Source organism: Triticum urartu, chromosome 3A, assembly GCF_056163025.1.
Source record: "Triticum urartu cultivar PI428250 chromosome 3A, HENAU_Tu73, whole genome shotgun sequence".
NCBI classification, from domain to species: Eukaryota; Viridiplantae; Streptophyta; class Magnoliopsida; order Poales; family Poaceae; genus Triticum; species Triticum urartu.
In genome coordinates, this window is record NC_141875.1 from 14,790,715 (window position 1) to 14,804,596 (window position 13,882).

General features: G+C 44.4%; 1 long non-coding RNA gene across 2 annotated transcripts; it reads right to left on the reverse strand.

Annotated features, from left to right (window-relative positions):
• Positions 1-621: 621 nt before the first annotated feature.
• On the reverse strand, positions 622-4,164 carry LOC125547649 (uncharacterized). Of its 2 annotated transcripts, XR_015599513.1 has the most exons (7): positions 3,938-4,164; positions 3,668-3,836; positions 3,496-3,586; positions 2,471-2,596; positions 2,265-2,385; positions 1,504-1,646; positions 622-798 (listed from the first exon to the last, which is right to left on the reverse strand). It is a non-coding gene; the product is annotated as an uncharacterized LOC125547649 (long non-coding RNA). The 2 variants fall into 2 exon arrangements; XR_015599512.1 differs by lacking the exons at positions 622-798; positions 1,504-1,646 and having other exon boundaries at positions 1,985-2,385; positions 3,938-4,158.
• Between the last annotated feature and the right edge of the window lie 9,718 nt (positions 4,165-13,882).

Sequence of the window (13,882 nt, forward strand, 5' to 3'; positions counted from 1 at the left end):
TGTTAGGAACCGTGTCCAGAATTGTCTGGCTGATTCTTTTGGCTGCTGACACTACAAGAAATATGTCAACTTATGACCACCACTATTGGTCACTGAATGGTCACAAATTTCCATTTATGACCTTTTTGTGACCAAAAACATAAGGTCAAAAGCTGGGCGTCATAAACTGACTATAGCGACCTTTCTTCTGGAATGGTCGCAAACGTTTATGACCAAAATATGTCCACTGTGGCGTTTTGGTCACTAGCAACCTCTCCAGGCCACGTAGGCATCCAGCGTGGCAAGCTGATGTGGCACAAGATTCAGCCCAGTCCAATTCGGTTTTCTACATGGGCCTAGCCCAACAATTCGGCCTTTTAATGTATTTTTTTCTGTAAGTTACACGGGCCAAGCCCATTTCAACCTTTTATTTATTTCTGGGTCGGGTCTTTTAACATTGTTTGGGCCAGTATATTTTGGAGCTGGTCCCACTTGTCATCTTCTCACACATTGGGCCCACTTGACAGAAAATTCAAAAATGCTCAGATTATTTTCATAAGTGGATCCCACAAGTCAGGTTTCCATTCCACACGTTTTCAAATCACATACATAATCATTATTTCAAACGGAGCAGTACAGATGTAGTACGTCAAATAACACTAAGTCTACTACAATTTGTACATAGTTATTACAACCCAGATATGCCTACTATTACAATATTGCAATATTTACATTCTATTACAATCAAACAGAAGAGACGGCTCTTTGCTGAGTAGAGCTATATGCTTTCAATCTTCAAATTTTGTAGACCTCGAGCTCCTGAACACAAAGACAAACATCATTAGAGATTAGAGTGTACACATGCTAGGAATAGCATTGGTTAAAAATAACTAATAATCACATGATGAAGTCCTAGAATGAAATTTCAGTAGTGACCAGATCTAGATCTATAGGAAACAGAACAGCCACGACAAAATCCTAACCAGAATGCATTTAATAAAAATGGATTGCATCTGGTTACTGTAGTGCAAGCTAACGACATGAAGGTTCCATCAAGCAATGATCAACTACTCAAAACCATTCCGTGCTTTGCAAAGAAAATACTAGATGAATCTCACTAACAAGAGCATTAGGCGATTAATAGAAGAAGTGATCAGCAGATGACACAATAACAACAACAGATTCTGGTTAGAGACCAATTATCTAGTGGGTATAATATTTGATTACTTCAAGAACAGATTCTGGTTGGACCAAATATATGATAAAGCAACAGATTCAGCCAACTTCAAGAGACCACAAGAGCATCAATCAACAACAGGTATAGTATAATATTTTAGAGACCAATTTTAGAAACATATTTTAGAGACCAATTTTATATCAGAACACTAGATCTTTGAGAACCACAAGAACACTAGATATAGTAGAATATGATTCCAGGAGTATAATGCTAACCACAAGAGCATCAATCAGCAGCAGGTATACATCAAACTATCTACTAGACATCATCAGGATAGGAAGGGTCACCTGACATATTGAACTCGATGCTGCAGCAGGCCGATGACGTGGTCGTACAGAGCAGGCCCTTTGTGGCTGGCTAGATGCGCCCCTCCTCCTCCTGCTCCTCGAGCAGGCCAAGGATGAGCTGGTACAGAGCATGCAGCTCCTCCCTAAACCAGAAAGCACACAAATCAGTATGCACAAGTGTTGGACCTTCAAATAAGGAGACTTGAATTCACTGGTAAGCATTAGCGGAACTAATATATATTTTTGCATTATCTTAGTGTATCTCTACATCACATAGATTCACCCACTCTATCACTACCAATTCTACTACACAGTAAGAATGGAATGATGCTAATCTATTGAGGGAAAGGATCTGCTCTCATCAGCAGTGGTGTTGCTCCTAGGCCAGGTGGGAGGAGTCAAATCATTTGCCAAAGTCAGAAAGCTGGTAGGAGCATTTAGGAGATGTTAGCACACACACACACACACACACACCAGGATATGTTTGCTTCACTCAACTTGACATAATATAGCAGCATGCAAATACAATGGATCTACAATGGAGAAGGATGCCATGCTGTGGCTCCCATATTAGCCCACTAGCCAGACGGCACAACTACAGTAACGCAAATGACCCCAGTTATGTAGTTATGGTATCTTGTATCCTATAATTGCCAGTTTTATTAGATAAGCTGAGATCACAAAACATAAGCAAGACAAGAACTGCTAGTCTTGGTATCTTGTATCCTATGATGCCAAAGAGGATTGATGGAGGCACACACATATCATAAACAAGTATGCACAGCTTATGATTGAAATCTTGCTACAAGGCACTGCCGAGGTTGTCTTTCACCGTCATGGTGCTGATCTTCCCCTGGACAAGGGCCGACCTCCCTGCATATCCTGCACAGTGTGGTCGCACAGTGGATCAGAGATTGACCGAAATTCCGACGATAGAGGACTATCACATCGCTCTGTGGTAGATCACCTGATTTGGGCCTGCCACGTTGAGCACTTCTTTTCCTTTGCGGAGTAAGGACGACCAATGCATCACAGAATAGTTCTACATCACGTACACATCATGCTTGGAAGTAGCCCACATGATGTTCCTCAGCTGCACATGTACAAGTATACGGTCAGTGCATTCGTACCAGAATTCTTCTTAAAACTCTGCAGAAATACAATGATGCAAATGAGCGCCATTTTATTCAAGCACACCAAATTCTACTACGATAACAAACAAGATCGCCCGATGGAGGACATAACAGTGAGCTTCTGTTAAAATTTCTCGGGTAATTACAACTATGTGATTCTACTGTTAATCTAGATCTCCTTCAGGTTTTGATTCATTTAATCAAACAATAGAACACAACTACTGGAAACTGTTAAGACATACATATTATGTGCACGCCAAAAAATAGCAGATCTGTGAAGGGCAAATAGCAAATTTTGGTCTAAATACAACTTAGGCAGGCAAATGCTTAGTGTAACTAATGAACTGATGTTGTTTGCGTTTCTGAACTTTGCTAAATGAACTCTAGACGAATGCACATACTATCGTTTCTGAACTTAATCGTGGCAGTCTTTTATCATTACCCAGTCTCCGACAACAATAAGCTCACTAAAACAGCATTGTTGAGATCTCTTTCAACAGAATAGTAGTAGAAATTTTAAAAGGGGAATGCTGTGTTAATACAAGTCTAGAAACAAGCCGTGATTAAACTATCCATCGCTCATAGATTAACAGACTAGTAGACGGTACTCCCTTGTTGAAACACATTAGCATAGTGATATAATATCTCTAAATGTACGAGCATTCCTTTAGTCAACTACTAGCTCAGGCTGAAATTTAAGTGAAGCAGATTCACAAACCAAACGAAAAGTATGAAATGATACCCTTTTCAGTTTATGTGAAGTAAACATAACACTTTAAGCTTCGCTGCCTACATGACTACATCACTAACTCGATGGCATGTGTAGTCACTATTGCGCCACAATGAACACCAATCTCACCAGCAGGCGGCTCCGAAGATGGTGTGGAGGTGTTCCACAAGCTGGGCGCAGAGGGGAGGGTGGCTGGTGGAAGAAGTGGAGTTCGTGTACCCTGCACAAGAGACAAGATGAGGAGTGAGACCGGGGAGAGCAGCAACAGTAGGGGAAGGGAAGGACAGAGGGAGATGCATACCTTGCCTAGGAGCTGCAGCATGTGCTCGTCGGGGGAGTAGGGGCGGTCGGACATGCTGCGAGAGGCCATCTCACCCACGCTCGCTCTCCTCCACCGTCATCTTCATCTTCGGGGCCGAGGCAACAAGCAGCCTGCCATCTCAGCCCATCATCACCTTCGAGGGCATCACCTGACCGCAGACACATCGAACAGGGAGGGTCACGCATATGCATAACGCCCAGCGAAATCTCAAGCGAATCAAACAAGAGCAGCGGAGATCTGGCGACTCACCAGCCCAGGGAGCAGAGGAGATCTCGGACAGCGCGATGCCGGCCTTCAGCAGCTTGGACACCGCGTCGACGACCACCGCCTCCATGGCCGGCCCCGCGTCATGACCCCGCGTCGACGACCACCGCGTCTCGAAGATCCTGGCCGCGACCTCCTCGTTCTCCGGTGGCAAGTTGGATCTGGGAGTGGGGAGAGGATCTGAGGTGGGGAGGGGAGGTGTGGCGGAGGTGGGTGGCAGCGAGGGGAGGGGTGGGTGTTGGAGGTGGGTGGCGGCGGGGGAGGGGTGGGTGGCGGCGAGGGGAGGGGAGGGATCTGGATCGGGGAGCGCTGGGGTGTGCGGGCGAGAGAGAGGAGGGGATGAGTGGTGTGACCGGCGGAGGAGGAGGAGACGGTGGGGAGCTTGGCCTTCTTCATGTGCGGCGGCGCGGGGAGGCGGGGGAGGGCGAGGAGGAGAAGGGCCGCTTGGGGTCGCATGAAGCAGATCCCCAAGTGCATCGCACGGTGGCGGCGGCAACGGCGAACGATGGAGGGATGCGGTGGCCGCCGCGGGGGTTTTGGGGGCCGGGCCGACGCCGTCAAGTGCTCGGAACGGGGGAGAGCGGCCAGGGGATGGATGTGGATGGCGGCGTGATGCGGGAGGGCGGGACGGCTAGATGGGTGGCGGCGCGATGCGAGGGGAGGGAAGTGGTCGGGGTGGTGGGTGGGTGGGAGACGAGGGCAGGGGATGGGTAGATTTTTTTAGGGCAAGGGGTTGGATGGATGGATGGATGGCCGCCACGTCATCGATCCGGGTGAGAGCTAGTTCCACCAATGAGAATAAAGTAAAACAAACTGTGTTTACATTTTTGTTTTGTTCTACTTTTTTCACATTAATAGGTACTTATTTAATTTTTCTAAAAATAATTTATAGATACTAAAGTATATATTTCATCAGAGATACTCTGAAATGTTTGTAAGATTCAATACCTAACTACCGAAATTTCATTTTTCATTTTTCGAGTGTTCAAAATGAGTTTTTTTATGAAGTACCTACTATATATTTATTGTAAAATTGGACCAAATCAATTTTCTAAAATACTAGGCCATGTTTAATGCACAATTGACCAAATGGTTGGGTGTCAAAAGTTTTGATCCACGTCTGGTGAAAAAGACAAATTGCCGTCGATTCAGTTGGAAACGGGTCAAATTTGAACTGTAGCTGCCTCATAGTTTGCTCTTTATTTTTTCCAAAAATCATTTCTAGGTACATAAGTATCTATTTAATCATAGAAACACCAAAAAAATTTCAAGATTCAACCACTAGGTAGGAGCGGTCAAGCCCGCCGTTTTGACCGCATTTTGAAACGGGCATAAGAAATTCAAAAAAAATCAAAAAATTGGAAAACCTTCGCATTGTGTCATTATATGTGGCCAAGTTCCTAGGAAAAATAACAAACTTGTAATACGGCAATTATTTTAAAAAAGGGTCCTCAGAAATGAGCTATCAAGTGTGAAGATTCATGGCTTTCAAGTCAAACGATCAATCTTATGGCCACATTCATGGCATAATTTGTTCAAATGATCTCATATTGTGCACAAGGGTGCATATTGGAATGGCAAACAATGTTGCCTAAGGAAGTTTTCATTTTCCTCGAACGAAAAAACCATTTTCCATTTTTCGAGTGCCTGAAATGAGTTTTTTTTGTGAAGGACCTACCATATATTTGTTGCAAAATTGGACAAAATCAATTTTCTAAAATACTAGGCCATATTTAATGCACAATTGACAAAATGGTTGGGTGTCAAAAATTTTGATCCACCTCTGGTGAAAAAGACAAATTCCCGTCGATTCAGCTGGAAGCGGGTCAAATTTGAACTACAGCTGCGTCATAGTTTGCTCTTTATTTTTTTCAAATATCATTTCTAGGTAAATAAGTATCTATTTAATCAGAGAAACACCAAAAAAATTCCAAGATTCAACAACTAGCTAGGAACGGTCATTCCCGCCGTTTTGACCGCATTTTGAAACGCGCATAAAAAATTCAAAAAAAATCAAAAAATTGGGAAACCTTCGCATTGTGTGATTATATGTGGCCAAGTTCCTAGGAAAAATAACAAACTTGTAATACGGCAATTATTTTAAAAAAATGTTCTCAGAAATGAGCTATCATCTCTAAAGATTCATGGCTTTCAAAGCAAATGATCAAACTTATGGCCACATTCGTGGCATAGTTTGTTAAAATGATCTCATATTGTGCAGAAGGGTGCATATTGGAATGGCAAACAATGTTGCCTAAGGAAGTTTTCATTTTCTTTGGACGAAAAAACCATTTTTCATTTTCCGAGTGCCTGAAAGGAGGTTTTTTGTGAAGGAACTACCAAATAATTGTTGCAAAATTGGACCAAATAATTTTTCTAAAATACTAGGACATATTTAATGCACAATTGACCAAATGGTTGGGTGTAAAAAGTTTTGATCCACCTCTCATGAAAAAGACAAATTTCCACCGATTCAGTTGGAAGCGGGTGAAATTTGAACTGCAGCTGCCTCATAGTTTGCTATTTATTTTTTCCAAAAATCATTTCTAGGTAAATAAGTATCTATTTAATCAGATAAACACCGAAAACATTCCAAGATTCAACAACTAGCTAGGAACGGTCATTCCCGCCGTTTTGACCACATTCTGAAACGGGCATAAAAAATTCAAAAAAAATCAAAAAATTGGGAAACCTTCGCATTGTGTTATTATATGTGGCCAAGTTCCCAGGAAAAATAACAAACTTGTAATACGGCAATTATTTTTAAGAAGTGTTCTCAGAAATGAGCTATCATCTCTGAAGATTCATGGCTTTCAAGCCAAATGATCAATCTTATGGCCACATTCGTGGCATAGTTTATTCAAATGATCTCATATTGTGCACAAGGGTGCATATTGGAATGGCAAACAATGTTGCCTAAGGAAGTTTTCATTTTCTTTGGACGAAAAAACCATTTTTCATTTTCCGAGTGCCCGAAAGGAGGTTTTTTTGTGAAGGAACTACCAAATAATTGTTGCAAAATTGGACCAAATCATTTTTCTAAAATATTAGGACATATTTAGTGCACAATTGACAAAATGGTTGGGTGTCAAATTTTTTGATCCACCTCTGGTGAAAAAGACAAATTCCCGTCGATTCAGTTGGAAGCGGGTCAAATTTGAAATGTAGCTGCCTCATAGTTTGCTATTTATTTTTTCCAAAAATCATTTCTAGTTACATAAGTACCTATTTAATCCGAAATACATGGTTTTATGGAGAGACATCGAGGTTTGGACAGTGGCCGAGGGCCCCAACTCTAGAGCGCGTAAGCTCGCATGCCCGCCGCGTGGTCACCGCGTGACCGTGACGTTGCCATGTGTTCTGGGCGGCCTAGGCATGTCTAGTGGGTTGGGAACTCCCCAGGTTGGTGCTAGGAAGAAAATTACAACATAAGATTCTCACGAGAAGACTGATCGATGCTCAAACATGAATTAGCAGCCAAGTGTTTGATTAGCGGTACGGGAAATGCACATGGCCATTGGGCGTGAGTTTTGGCTGAGGATGATCATCTACTAAGGAGAATGTCTTCACAAATTTTTAGCTCAAAAGGAGGATACTAGGTGGTACTTGCTTTGCAAAGTACCACGCTGGACAAAAATATGAATGTTGAAGCTGGGCTCAAAATAATGAATGGAGTGAGCTGAAATTTTGTGGAGGATGGTTATTTGGGCATAGAAAAGCATTGTAGAAATTTATACCATTTGGACTGCCAAAGTAGTACTTCCTTCACAATGCTCTTCTATGGACAGAAACTTGGGAAAACTAGTGAGAGAGATTGGATGAATGAAATGAGCTCAAAATTGGTGTAGGTAAGTTACTTAGGTATGGTCATGTGCTGGTCAATTTTCAGATCATTTGGGTAAGCCTAGCTAGTATTTACTTCACAAAGCTTCTCTCGAGGTAGAAACTTTGGAAATTTCCCGAGAAAGATTTACTAGGAAAATTGAGCTGAATATTATCATGTGGCAATGATTTGGGTATGGAAGAGTGCCCGAAAAGTTTGAGGGTAATAGGAGGGGTATATATAACACTTGCTTTGCAACGTGCCAATTTGGCCATAAAATATAAATTGAACCTGGGCTCACATAGGTGATTTGACTGAGCTGCAATTTGGAGGAGGGTGATAATTTGGGCATATGAAGAAACTGTAGAAATTTCATGTCATTTAGAGCTATAAAAAAGGTACTTCCTTCACAATGCTTCTAGGTGGACAAAAACTTTGAAAATTTGCCGAGGAAGATTTGCTAGGAAAATGGAGCTGAATTTTGTCATGCGGTAATGATTTGGATAGGAAAGAGTGTCCAAAAATTCGTAGGGCAATCAAGAATATATAAATAGCACTTCCTTCATAAAGTGTTGTTGTGAACATAATAGGAAAATGAATATTGTTGAATTAGTTTTGAACTAGGAAAGGAAGGATTTTTACATATTTGATGAAGATATGACCCAAAGAATTTATGAGATTTTTTTGGGAATTTTTGGAATGATAGAAATATAGGTTGCTTCACAACCTAGGGCAAAAACTGCCACATGGACATGACACATAGGCAAAACTGATGAGATGGCGCCTAGTCATCACAACCCACCACAATCTAAAAGGCTATGACCATCTATATTGGTCATTAACAACTAGAAATAAGGCAGCGGACTAGCACTGTTTGCTTTGTGACCATTTCGTGTAAGGAAATTACGACCTTTCTGACCAAAATGGTCGCAATGGTTTAGGGTTTGAAGCCCCCTGAACAGCTTTTGACCAATTGGTCTAAAATGGTCATAAATTTATGACCAATTCTTCGAGGGTCACTGACAGAAGGTCATAAGTTGACATATTTCTTGTAGTGTGAATTATGTGGCTTAAGTCGTCGGCATCCGGCGGTCGTACGTAAGTGCCCTGGATGTTATCGAGGAATGTGGCTTCCAGGTCCTCCCAAGGACCGACTGAGTTTGCTGGCAAGCTGTTAAGCCAATGCCGGGCCGGTCCTTTAAGTTTGAGCGGGAGGTACTTGATGGCGTGTAGATCATCGCCGCGTGCCATGTGGATGTGAAGGAGATAGTCCTCGATCCATACCACCGGGTCTGTGGTGCCATCGTATGATTCGATGTTTACGGGTTTGAAGCCCTCTGGGATTTTATGATCCATTACTTCATTCGTGATGCATAGCGGGTGTGCGGCGCCTCTGTACTGGGCTATATCACGACGCAGCTCGGAAGAGCTATGTCTGTTGTGTTCGGCCCGGCCGGATTTGTTGTATCCAGAGTGATGATCATTGTCACATGCCGTAGGGTGCCTGCGCGATCCGTAGATCGATCTTGTTTGTCTTGCTTTATCCTCCAGTATGTCTCGCAGGTCGGGCGCATTTTCCCATGCCTTAGTTGTGCGGCGTCGGGGCATGGCTTGGGTGGAGGGCTGAGCGGCCTCTCTGTCACAGCCACGGGGTGGCCGGTCTGCCGTATCATGCGCTGGTGATGTAGGTGCTTCCTCCTCTGACCGGGGTAGCGGCCTGTGCTTCGGGTAACTCTTGGAGGGGCGTTCGAGTTCATACTCTTCGGCCGCAAGGACTTCAGTCCATCTGTCAGCTAGCAAATCTTGGGCAGCTCTAAGCTGTTGCTGCTTTTTCTTGAGGCTGCTTGCCGTGGCTAAAAGCCTGCGTTTAAAACGCTCTTGTTCGGCAGGGTCTGATGGTATGATGAATTCGTCGTCATCGAGGCTTGCCTCGTCTTCGGAGGGAGGCGTATAGTTATCATCCTCGACCTCTTGGTCTGCCGCTCTCTCGTGAGGGCTGGCTTCTCCATCTTCCTATGCCGAATCTTGCTGAGGTGGGCGTTCTTCGGCGCTGTCCGGGGTAGTATTATCTCCCGTGCCGGAATCACCATTTTTTCTTTGGAGGGATTTAGAGCGGCGCCGCTGACGCCGGCGCTTTGGCTGTTTCTTGGGGGCGTTATCCCCCATTGTTCCATCGCCATCTCCATCTTTTGGAGTATCCACCATGTATATGTCGTATGACGAGGTGGCTTTCCAGCGCCCTACAGGTGCTGGTTCCTGTTCGTCTCCTATATCGTCGTCCATGCCGTCGATGTCTTCGGAGCCGAAGTCAAGTATGTCGGTTAAGTCGTCAACAGTGGCTACAAAGTGGGTGGTGGGTGGGTTTTGAATTTCCTCACCGTCCGTATCCCACCCTTGCTGACGGTAGTCCGGCCAGGGCTCTCCTAATAAAGAGAGAGACTTAAGAGAATTCAGGATGTCGCCAAAAGGCGAATGCTGAAAGATGTCCGCTGCGGTGAACTCCATTACCGGCGCCCACTCGGATTCGATTGGCAGGTGCGCGGGGGGCTCGGAGTTCGGAGAGGGATCCGGCTCCTCGGAGTCACGGGCCATGCGGAGTGCGGGGCTGGAGTTCGGCTCGATCGCCTCTGAGATCGCAGCCACTGAGGCAGCATCCAACCGCTGATCCTCGATCGACGCAGTAGGTTCTGAATCAATGGTCGAAACCGATGCGTGTGCGGCCTCCAAGGCGTTGTTCGGCGGCAGAGCTATATCGTGCCCATCGAGACAGTGCGGCACGCTTGGCTGTGGCTCGAATCCGTCGAAGATCAAGTCTCCGCAGATGTCAGCCGTGTAGTTTAGGCTTCCAAACCTGACCTGATGGCCAGGGGCGTAGCTTCCGATCTGCTCAAGGTGGCCAAGAGAATTGGCCCGCAGTGCGAAGCCGCCGAAGACGAAGATCTGTCCGGGGAGGAAAGTCTCACCCCGGACCGCATCGTTGTTGAAGATCGAAGGAGCCATCGGGCCTAAAGGCGACGACACAGAGGAACTCTCAATGAAAGCACCAATGTCAGTGTCAAAACCGGCGGATCTCGGGTAGGGGGTCCCGAACTGTGCGTCTAGGCTGGATGGTAACAGGAGACATGGGACACTTTGTTTTACCCAGGTTCGGGCCCTCTCGATGGAGGTAAAACCCTACTCCTGCTTGATTAATATTGAAGATATGGGTAGTACAAGAGTAGATCTACCACGAGATCAAGGAGGCTAAACCCTAGAAGCTAGCCTATGGTATGATTGTGTATGGAGTTGATCCTCTACGGGCCACAACCCTCCGGTTTATATAGACACCGGATAGGGTTATGGTTACACAGAGTCGGTTACAATGCTAGGAGATCTTGAATATCGCATCGCCAAGCTTGCCTTCCACGCCAAGGAAAGTCCCATCCGGACACGGGACGAAGTCTTCAATCTTATATCTTCATAGTCCAGGAGTTCGGCTGAAGGTATAGCCCGGCTATCCGAACACCCCCTAATCCAGGACTCCCTCAGACATGTTCGATGTTGTTTCATGTATGCCTGTCCCCGTAAGTTAGTGCCACTTTGGGTTCACGACTAGTCATGTAGGCTTGGGTTCTCTGTCATATGGATGATAGCGACACTATCATATACGTGAGCCAAAAGGCGCAAACGGTCCCGGGCCAGGTAAGGTGGCACCCGTGGGAATACCGTGCGTGAGGCCGCAAAGTGATATGAAGTGTTACATGCTAGATCGGTGTGACTTAGGATCGGGGTCCGGACAGCTTTGGTATCAGAGCATGGCTGCCTTTAGGATTACCAAGCCAAACTGGTCGAAGTTGAGTCTAAAAATGCTTTAGTTATATACGGGAATTGATTGGGGAAGGGAACGTAAGGCTCTTTTTACTCCTTTAGCTTATGCCCTTCTGATTTGAGTCATCCTCTTCTCTTCTACGTGGATTAAGAAATAGGTCTTCTCATCTATCTATCAGGATGACGAGTTACTATGTTGGAGACTTATATGATTGCTGGATTCAAGGCTCGGTTCAGTCTCCACTACTTCCGTGTGTTCATAGCTGGCCTCAGAACCTTGATATGATGTTGTTGAGTGGTTATGCCACCATTTTGCAGGATGTCCTAAATCTTTTTGAGCATTTACAGCTGTTATGCTGTCCAAGACATCCCAGATTTCTAGATAGTCTGATGCATTTGCAAATTCCCTCTTCCCGTTCCCGTTGTTCCTTTGGGCCAGTTCAACCACACTAATCGGTGAGTTGAGGTACTTGATTGCCTCGGTATATGTGTTGGAGTATTATTATGACCCTAGGTGTCTTAGAGGATCACCTAGTAATCTAGCCATGTTTTGTCTTCCTGGTGTGATGATTCTGGCCATTATTCTTGAAAAGCATCCCGTGATGCCATTTAGTATGTAGGTATTCTATTTCTGGGTTCTTGAACTCAAGATTCACTCTACTTACCTCATGTCGATAGTGTTTGCTAGTTCCTTTAGGATATTAGTAACCTTTGCATTAGTCCTCAAGGTCTGTGGTATTTCTTTCTTCCGAATACCATGAACTGCTTATGGCATAAGTTCTTTGAACCAAAAGATCACAACAAGAGTGCTCTTGAGGAGTTCTCCATTCTGCATTGTGAATCTACCAGTCCTACCTTTCTGCATGCATTATCTGGAAGAAATACGTTGAACTCGTTCGACATACTAATCTATGCATCCACAACTCAGAAAGTTATATGTTCCTTTGAGTTGCCCCCCTTCAGTTATACTCTGACCTTCATCTATCAATTGATAGTCAAGAGTATGTGAGCATTCATTCATCGGTGCCTATCGTTCTTGTGGTCCGTCAAGCCATTCTAGTTCAGAATGACTAGGAGAAACAAACTCCAGTACCTCATCCATTTCTTGGACTGGTCAAAGTAGTTGTATTTCGCAGATCAAAATGCCAATCCAGCTTTTGCTCTGTTCTACCTTGGAGTGTTACCATCTTTATGTTAGGAATGTCATGAGAATTGCACCACCTCTTATGAAGTCTTGACGCAGTGATACTTCTCTCCATCATTATTCATTCCTCGGTCCCGTGATGTTGTAATCGGAATGCCGACAAGTGAACCATGATGTGTGAAATCAATACTCCTAGCAACCTTGTTGCTTGGTAGTTATGGACATTAATATCATTCTTAGCGTGTTGGTTATCGAATCACTATTCTAGGATTGATCGTTCTACCTTGTCCTTATCTCTGGTGCACTCTTCGATCTTGAAGTTAGGATTGAATTCCTTGCTTATTTGATCATATCGTCTTGCCCTGAAAAGCAAGATTGTTCTCGAGCTTAGTGACATATCGGTGGTTCGTGATTTTCTGAAGATCTTATCGGAAGTGTTTCCTGGTTGTCCCCTGACCGCCATGTTGGGTTCGTGATCAAATTGGTTTTCTTATAAATCACCCCTCTGTTGGAAATATGCCCTAGAGGCAATAATAAAAGCATTATTATTATATTTCTTTGTTCATGATAATTGTCTTTATTCATGCTATAACTGTATTATCCGGAAATCGTAATACACGTGTGAATACATAGACCATAATATGTCCCTAGTAAGCCTCTAGTTGACTAGCTCGTTGATCAACAGATAGTCATGATTTCCTGGCTATGGACATTGGATGTCATTGATAACGGGATCACATCATTAGGAGAATGATGTGATGGACAAGACCCAATCCTAAGCATAGTACAAAGATCGTGTAGTTCGTTTGCTAGAGCTTTTCCAATGTCAAGTATCTTTTCCTTTGACCATGAGATCGTGTAACTCCCGGATACCGTAGGAGTGCTTTGGGTGTATCAAACGTCACAACGTAACTGGGTGACTATAAAGGTGCATTACAGGTATCTCTGAAAGTGTCTGTCGGGTTGACACGGATCGAGACTGGGATTTGTCACTCTGGATAACGGAGAGGTATCACTGGGCCCACTCGGTAATGCATCATCATTATGAGCTCAAGGTGACCAAGTGGTTGATCACGGGATCATGCGTTACGGTACGAGTAAAGTGACTTGCCGGTAACGAGATTGAACAAGGTATTGGGATACCGACGATCGAGTC